The sequence below is a fragment of the Pygocentrus nattereri genome, chromosome 7, assembly GCF_015220715.1.
Source record: "Pygocentrus nattereri isolate fPygNat1 chromosome 7, fPygNat1.pri, whole genome shotgun sequence".
Classification (NCBI taxonomy): Eukaryota; Metazoa; Chordata; class Actinopteri; order Characiformes; family Serrasalmidae; genus Pygocentrus; species Pygocentrus nattereri.
The window spans coordinates 33,354,373-33,363,794 of NC_051217.1; positions in this window are offsets into that span (position 1 = coordinate 33,354,373).

Genomic DNA, 9,422 nt, shown 5'->3' on the forward strand with positions numbered 1-9,422 from the left:
GTGTATGAGCGCCTGTACGTGTGTGTGTGTGTGTGTGTGTGTGTTTTAATTAAAGTTACGGGGTGGACTGGGAAAAGCTTAATTTCGAAGAGGCAGGGTGAAAAATTGTCTCGTTTTCTTGTCTTCATTTTGCCACTGTTTCTTATCTCCCTTTAAGCTTGGCCACTGCGCAGGTTATCTCCCAAATTACCCGGCGAACTCATTTATTCTTCAATTGAATTAGGTTCTCTGGAGGAGGCCTCTGTCACTGTTCTTCTCTCTTTCAAACAACGCGATGGCGGCGGTCTCCACCAAGGCGAGGACCGATTATGCGGCAACACGACTTCAATGCTTCAATCACGCTGGGTGCACACGCACGCACTTGGAAACAAACACGTGTGGCTACTCACAAACACACACCCATTGTGGCGCACTCTGGCTTAATATGCTGCCAATTAATTGCGTATTCTCTCGCAGACGCCCGCGCACACGCCCCACATTCATGCACGCATACACAATTGCCGGAAGCCCATAATGATCCGACAATGCAGACAATCTGGTCAACTGCTCATGAATTTAAACTCCACTTGAACTGCCTAAGAACAGAGCATCTTTGAAAAAAATATCAGTAGATTTTGCCTGGAGTGTTTCAAATGTTATATCTGACTTTTGCCATCATTAAGTATAAGGATATTTTTCAGTGTCAGGATTAAAAGCTGGAACATTTATTCAAAAGAACTAAAGAGTGTCCACACTTTGCATTCATTCATTTCTTTTTGGAAGACTAACACAGTTTTTCAATGAAATCTGCTGTGATATTTTTCCACATCTAAGTTCAGCCTTAGAAATTGGTTGAATTTCAGCTTTTCACAATCCGAGCAAACCCTATTGCAAATGTGGACTCCATAAAGAACATGCTCCACATTTCAGATGGCCATTTTCAGCGTTCCTTATGGTCCATTTCCTTTTCTCAGTAATGGCTTCTTAACACCTACTCTGCCTTTCAGACCCATAACACTGAGTCGTCTTCTTACATTTACATTTACATTTACATTTATAGCATTTGGCTGATGCTCTTATTCAGAGCGACTTACAATTTGATTATTTTTACATAGGTAGGCCAAGGTGGTGTTAGGAGTCTTGTCCAAGGACTCTTATTGGTATAGTGTAGGGTGCTTGCCCAGGTGGGGATTGAACCTCAGTCTACAGTGTAGAAGGTAGAGGTGTTAACACACTACACTATCCCAACCACCTACCAACCACCGTCTTCTCAATGATGGACAGAAACACCCGTGGAGGAACACCTGTAGCAACTGTTCAGCAGGACTCGTCCTCACACAAAGACGAATCTGCATGTTTGTGAGCAGTTTCATTTCCCAGTGATGTATATTTGATTGGATGTGTTAATAAAAATGCACAGGTACTCAAATGATTTGTAGCTGCCAATTTGAGATTTGTAACCACTACTTTGAAGACAAGGAGTAAACATAAGGAGTAAAAAGTATGAGTATTCATTTTTAAAAATGCTTCATTGAAGAACAAATCTATCAAAGTAGTACTAATCAAGGGGAACTCTGACCAAATGAAAATGTCATCTGTTACCCACATGACTTCTCACCCCCTACTGTGGTGCCATAATAGCTCTGAACGCAAGATTTTCCAGTTTGAAGACTATAAAGAAACTCTTCAGATGATATGGATGAATGTTGGAGGAAAATGGTTTGGGTTGTATACAAGAGGGCTGTCAATAATGATTTCATTTTTTCTACTACTTGGCAGATGGAAGTAAGCAAGCTGAAATTAATTAGCCTCTACATAAGATGTAAGATGTATTTGCATAATGCATGCTGGGTACTGTAGTGAGAGAACAACGTTGGACAAAAACACAAAATGCGAAATTGTGAATTCTGTCAAACCAATGAGGTGGAGACAAAATCCTGCAGTATAGACTAGAACATAACCCAACAAAAACATGTTAAATTCTATTTTTAGAGAACAGAATCTACCCTTTAATTGTAGTAACAAAGGTCATTTATTCAAGTATTTCATGTTAAGTAAGTCCAGAAACAGTGGACAGGTCCCCATCAGCATCCAACACTATACCAGTTAGTGTTATCTAATTAGTTTATCTGATTAGCTTAGCTTCTGTTACTCATCTGACACGAGGCACGCCCTCCTCATATCATTCTATTGATTTTCACAGTATCATGACGGTATGAATTGAAGCTTAGATTATTTGCCAATACTGTTAAATCCTGTTACAGCCAAGTTTGCATAGCCAGAAAACAATGCACATATTTGCACTTAGCTAGCTAACAGTTAAACTGGGTAGTTATAAAAGGTATGAAGGCTGAGGTTTCAGGAGTTTCAGGAGCATTCTTCCAAATCTGACTGAATGGTATTAAATAAAAAAAATTAAAAAAAATTTAAAAAGGTAGTTGCTCAAAGCATAAACAGTAGAGGACGGGCACTGGATCACAAATGAAACTGTTCATTTTAGTAGTTTAAAAGCTTTATTGTACGTTCTCCTTTCTCAGAAAGGAGTCAGAAGATATTTGAATAAAATTTTGATTCAGGACAAACAAGGAATACTACAAACAGCCAAGCTAATATAATTGAGTTCATTAAGTCATTAAAACAGAACAGGCACATTTTCATGATAGTAGTACTGAAAACTAGCTAATACCACATTTTCCCACATTTTTGTTGACACTACTAAAAAATAGGGCTCCCCCACCTCCAAAATCCCAATGTAACCCCTGGGCATAGCCCATGATTTCACCCTCCAGCTATAATGTATCATTGATTTGATTGAGCATGAATTTTTGATGGTCAAACATGTAAAATGGTAAAGTTTATCTGGAGGCCAGGATGTAAACAATCATTAAGGAGACACAGGACAGATTTATGAAATGTTTATATGCATAGGTTTGATCTTAAAATGATCATATATGAAAATGCATGTGTAAGTCCTGACGTACCAAATGAGAATTTGACATGGGTCTATGAACATTTCACAGTGTCAGTCCCAGCACGCTACAGATATTAGCGATTTTGATTTGTGTGTTGCATTTATACGTTTTTACAAATAATTTATACATAAAAGCTAAAAACTTGCACTGTATGTCCAAAAGTTTGTTGACACCTGTTCATCCAACATTTCTTCTGAAATCTTACAGTAACAGCCTCTATGCTTCTGGGAAGGCTTTATGCTGGAAGTTGGAACATTCCCATGAGGATTTGATTGCATTCAGCTATAAGAGCATTACTGAGGTCAAGGACTGAAGCTATATGATTAGTTATGGATCAAACGCCACTCTAGCTTATCCCAAAGGTACTGGATGGTACTCTATCACTCCAGAAAATGCATCTCCCCTGATCCACAGGCCAATGCTGGGGGGTTTTATACCATTCGAATTGATGCTTAGCGTTAGCCATGGTTACTTTAAGTTCATGTGCAGCTGCTTGAGCTTGTGTGCTTATACTGGCAATGGTTTTCTATAGAGAATTAAAAGGTGTGCATTATTTTAGTCTCTTAGGAATAAATGTAGAACAAATTCAAGAATATTTACAAATTATATTGATGGTCTTTTCTGGTATGGAATGCTTGACAGTGCAGACACATTGATAATTTAAAGTATATAAGATTTTGGTGGTTTTGATTCAATTCTCTTAATAAAGTGTGGACACCACTAGAGGGCTTCTGGGATGAGTTTTAAAAAGTCCAAACATATTGTATTTATAAACAAATGTTGCAGTAAAATAGGCCACACTGATTGCAACATTTCTGCTGATGGCAGCTTAGAGGGTTCTGCTCTTAATACTGATTTGATCATGATAAAGTTGTTTTTTTGGTCTCTGGGGCTGCTTCCAAGAACAAGGGTAATGTTTGAGGAGACATTCTGCAGACATTTGGATGAGGCGCAAAACACTGAGGACAGTTGAACTGAAACAGCTTCCACAGATCAGCAACATACTCGCTGCTCCAGAGGACCAGCGAATTCGCAGCAAGTGAAGCGGCAAGCCAAAAGGGCTTCATGGCAAAGTTAGGAGGGATTACACTGATAAGTGCAGACCGAGCGGAGAGCGACGAGTCCTTAGCCGAGGTTATTGTACACAAACATTGTCAAATCTCCAGAAAAGATAAACCTATCAGCATCTCATTAGTTTGAGTTCCATCGTAATGACCACGAGGTTCAGGGTGACTGCCCGTTAAACTAGCGAGCGGAGAAGCCCCGTGTTTGGCTCACGTTTGGCTGTTTTCTTTCTGCTCTCCTTCATTCTCTCACTCGCTTGCTCTCCTTCCCTCATATCCCCATCTGTTTTCAGTTTTCGTGGCATGTGTGACAAACAGCAAAGAAATTCCGCACTCAAGTCTCCTAAACACTCTCTCTCGCCCTCTCTCTCTCCCTTGCTCTCTCTCTTGGCAGGGTGGCTCGTGTCTTACATTAAATCATGATGGCTTTGCCAGGCCGCAGGACCCATGAGGGATTGAGAGAGGGGGGGAGAAGGCGCTCAAACTGAGGGGCAGGCAGAGGGGGGTGAGGCAGAAATGGACAGAGGAAGAAAAAGAGACAGAATGAAAGGGGAGAGGTGGCATTCCCTAAGACTTAGGATTTTTGCCACCGTACCAGTGCTACACTGATAACATAACAAAACAGCAGCCAGCTGCAATTGTCACCACTGTGACCAGAGATGGGCTCAGTCCTCTCTGGAAGCCATATTGACATGTTGGCTGCAGATGAGATTTGTATGGTGTTGGGATTACTGAACTGGGAAACTAGTGGTTATTACCAGTTCTAGTTTCTGGCAAATTCATTAGACAGATGGAATGACATGTGCAACAACTGACCAATCCATGCTTCACCCACAAATGCATTCTTTTATAGCTACTACTGAGATGGCGGACAAGCTTTACAGAGTGTAAGAAAATATCCAATTGAGAATGTGTAACATGTAAAGAAATTTCATCAAAATGCCGGAATTTTAAAGTGCGTTTTCAACCCCTTGACATTCCAGCCTTATTAAATACTAAGGCCCATGTTTCATTAACTACAGGGACTTCAGTGCAAACTAATGGAGCTTTGCCTTGGTTATAGAAGTGTGCAATAAAGCTTGAGGCCTGCTGGTGGGTCCATGGCTTGATAGGGGGTTCATCTGAAGTTACGTTCATTTTGTGTTTGTGAGAAAAGTCACATTCTTAGTTATCCTGGATCTATTTTAAATGCATTCAAAAGCACCTTCTAAAACATTATAAAACAAAATGTAATTGCACTTTAATTGAAACAACAATTAATTAGTGTCATAACACAAAAGAACCAAAACAAGCTTTTCAAACAAGGCAGAGACTAACAAAGAGCTATTAAAACATCAAATATTTGTCAAAACAACCACTAATGCAACGAAAATACTGGACTACCTCTTTTATGATGTGATCTAGACTCAAAAGTGTCCAGTATCCAGTCACTTTCACCCTAGACCAGCCGAAATCAGAGACTGTATGTATACATTTAGATGCACTTTTAACCCATCCATGCAGTGAAACATCACATACACACTAGCAAACACACACACTAGTGGGCAGTGAGCACACTTGCCCGGAGCGGTGGGCAGCCCTATTCATGGCGCCTTGGGAGCAGTTGGGGGTTAGGTGTCTTGATCAAGGGCACTTTAGTCATGTACTATCGGCTTAGGGGATTGAACTGGTGACCTTCAGGTCACAAAGCTGGTTACCTATACTCTAGCCAATGACTGCCCCCTGGTTGACCTCAGAAGGCTAATCAGCTTGGTAACAGCCATTTCCTTCCTCTCCTATTGCATTGGCTACATTTTAAACTGAGCTTACTGACAGACATTTTTAGCAAAACACATTACCTAAATGTCAATTACATCAGGTAGATGTGATATCCAGCAAAAAGTCATTAAGGTTTGGGGAAATTAGAATAAGAACCACAACTGTTCTTCATGATCACAGAGTTTCTTGGTTACTTTCACATTCTAAACACATCAAGCTCATTACCATGGAGACCAGGTAGGTGGACTCTGTCAGAGCACCGTGGCTTACCCTTGGCTGAACGGACTGTAGGCTGAACTGTGTTGAACATTTTGTTTCATGCTCATACTTTAGATTAAAACAACTCTATGCAGCTCCTCTATGACAATAGTTGGAGAAATTGTTGAAATCTGAACCAGAACCATATTCTGCCTTGGGTTTTACTCTCAGAACGGGTTTCAAGCATGTTTCGGCCAGTTTCCACCCCTATCTACAATAGCAGAGTACAGCTTTTACAGTAGCATAGCATTTTAAATTGGAAACAATATTATATAGTGACTCTAAGCCAGTACAATTTCCCATTAAGATGAATGCGATGTGGCAACCATTCTAAAACTTTGTCCAATTTTGCAACAATTGCTATGAGAGAATGCACTTGTGGGTGAAGCATGAGTGTGTCAAGAAGTTCTGGACAATTCCCATCCCAAAGAAAACAGTGGCCACTGTTTCCACTGTCAAAATCTGATTGTTATAAGTCAGCAGTAGAACCCTGAAGTTGTTGGCTTCATAGCCATATACAAGTACATATTCCTTAAAGACCTCATAATTGAAAGAATCCGGTGATATTCCAAGTTTGGAATATTTTTGCTCACCTCAGGGCGGAACAGTGGTGATTTTCAAAAATCACTATTAAAACGGTTATTATTCCCATAGAGAAAAACCGCTTAGCCCAGACGTTCTGGATATGGCGTGACGCCAGCTGCACAGTGACTTCAGGTCCAAGTAAGCATATAGACATCACTGATGGAGCTCTTAGGTAAACACAACGAAAGCAATGACATTTAATGCACCGTGGACAACTCTTCTCTATTGTGTACTCTTCTCACAGATGTCTGGCGACAATATTCCCTTCAATTCGCAAGGAAACTTCAAAGACCTTGGTTTGAAGGGAAGACACTCCTATGCATTATACATCCTGCCCTCAATCTAACTTCTGGAGCATGTACAGCGGTTACCTCTTTATCATTCAATGTCCCTCTCTAATTCCTCTCAAGTCTCGGAAAGAAAATAAATAAAGAGCAAAACAAGCGACAAGACGATCAGTGCGACAGAAAGGCGCTGCAGCGTTTGATCTGATCAAAGACAGAAAGGGCTGGAATTCGTGGGTGGGTGCTGGGTGGCGGGGGAACTGAAGCTGGGTGTCATTTTCAGATTTACAGTGGTTCTCTCCTGCCTGCCACGGCTCTTGATGTTTGACGTGCTGTAGCTGCCGCTGGATGCTGAATGGGAAATGAAGTGGCAGCATTCTAAAGGTCAACTCAGAGAGGAACTGTCCTTTCGGTCAAATGGCTCGGCCAAGCGTGCCTAATTTCCTCATTTCCATCCCAGGGGTGCGTGGGAATTTAAGTGTTTTTATGGGCTGGCCGGTCATTTGGCCTCTGGCGCACGTAGCTAAACAATGGAACGCCACCGTTACGGGGATTCGTTTTAAATGAGGCATAGCTATCCGAGTATAAACACATCGCTCTTACGTGGCGTATGTTTTGATCGTGTTGTTAGCAAGTGCGCTGGCTGAAATGCTATTACCCACTCAAGCAACGGGGTGCTGACAAAGCTGTTATGGCAGGGAAAAAAAAGGGCAGAAGCGGCTAAAAGAAGACACCCAGTGGGAGACATGTTCAGTGCCTACACAGAAACCCTCCATTACAGCCAAAATGGAGCTCGCGCAGAAGAGAAAGCCCCCGCTCATTATAAGGCGATAGACATCTTGTTCTGACTCTGAGCCCATGAGGTGAAGTTTAAAACCGCCTTTAAGGTGGAACATGGGCAGAATTTTGATGGGAGGGAAATTTCAAGAGAGGGGAATAGAAAAAGAACAAAGATACAGAGTGTGGATTTAGAGACACCCACACTGCCAATTTCTAAATGGGATTTCCTCCTATCACCGGAGCTTCGGTGATGCAGCTCATAATTACAGAGCTCGAAAACAGCAACACAAAACCTAATAAGACTTGATGAAAGCACCACCCTCCCAGGGACTGTCAAGTGTAAACATTATCAAACTATTACAAGCCTTATTAGTATGCGTAATAGCGCCGCACTGAGCTACAATCGATTAAACTTCTGTGACTGTGACCGAATGAGGCACATCTCTTTGAACTGCACCCAAAGTGCAGTGATATTTGTCCGCCACAATTGCAAATTTTCTGCAGGTAGTCAAATGCGGTTAATGCGAACTCATTAGCAGTGATCTGAATGAGACCAGACGGCTCTGACGCCCAAGGTTAGTACACAGCTGTTCGGCCCTTGAGCATATACCTCACAAATGTTCTTCTGTAATCTCCGTACTCGGCAAAAAAGGAGCCTTAATCCTGAATCCCTGAATCTGGATGCAGCAAACAGTGTCAGAGGTCCAAGGCAGCAGCATCCTTCTACTACAAGAACCGCAGGCCTCTGCAGCTAACGACTACCAGCTGAGCACAGATACTTTACGGGGGAAAAAAATGGTAATAATAAAAAAATAAGCACTGGCTCCCTGACACATTTTAAACACACAAACCGCACTTCCAAATGCAATTAATCAAGTGGCGCACACACTTTCTGTGAAAGCAAACAACATTCCAAACATGGTGCAGCACCTTTGTATTGCACATCAACAACGCCATTTCTCAAAAGCGCAGCCTAAATCCTCGTGTTCGTCCGTCTCTTATTTAAACACACGAGGCAATTGAAATCTTGGGGATTATTTTTGTTTGACTTTTCTCATTTCTTCTGATTTTTTTTTGAATGCCACCTTGGGATATGTAAATAGGACTTCCATGAAGTCATAAGCAGTCTTAGCCCCTGTTTATCCTCCGTCAAGCGAAAAAGTAACTCCACTGCTGGAAGTGCTGACTGACACTTGCAGCAAATTAAGACTTGTGAAAGTCCTGTTTTTCTCCTCAAGCATCCTGAGAAGACAAGGTAACACCTGATTTTTGACATCTGTACTGATATCAGATGTGGTATCAAAATGCTCATTAGCAAACCGATGTAGTCATGAAAAAGTAGGAACACGCCTGTCAAATGACAAGTTGTGTTGTTTTTATAAGTCTAAATACACTCATTGAGCACTATTAGGCACACCTACCTTGTATCTGCACTCCTTGTCCACTTTATCAGATCTGCTTCCCACATCTGCAGTGTGTAGTTCTACTATCACAGGCTGTAGTGCATCTGTTTCTCTGAATAACTCATTTGTCCAACTTTTATCCCATTCATGAATGTCAGGACCCCTGCAAGACCACCACAGAGCAGGTATTATGTGGGTGGTTGATCATTCTCAACACTGCCATGTCACTGATGTGGTGGTGGTGTGTTAGTGTGTGTTGCGCTGGTCTGAGTGAATCAGAAACAGCAGTGCTGCTGGTGTACAATTGAGGTGTACCTAATAAAGTGTTCAGTGCGTGTA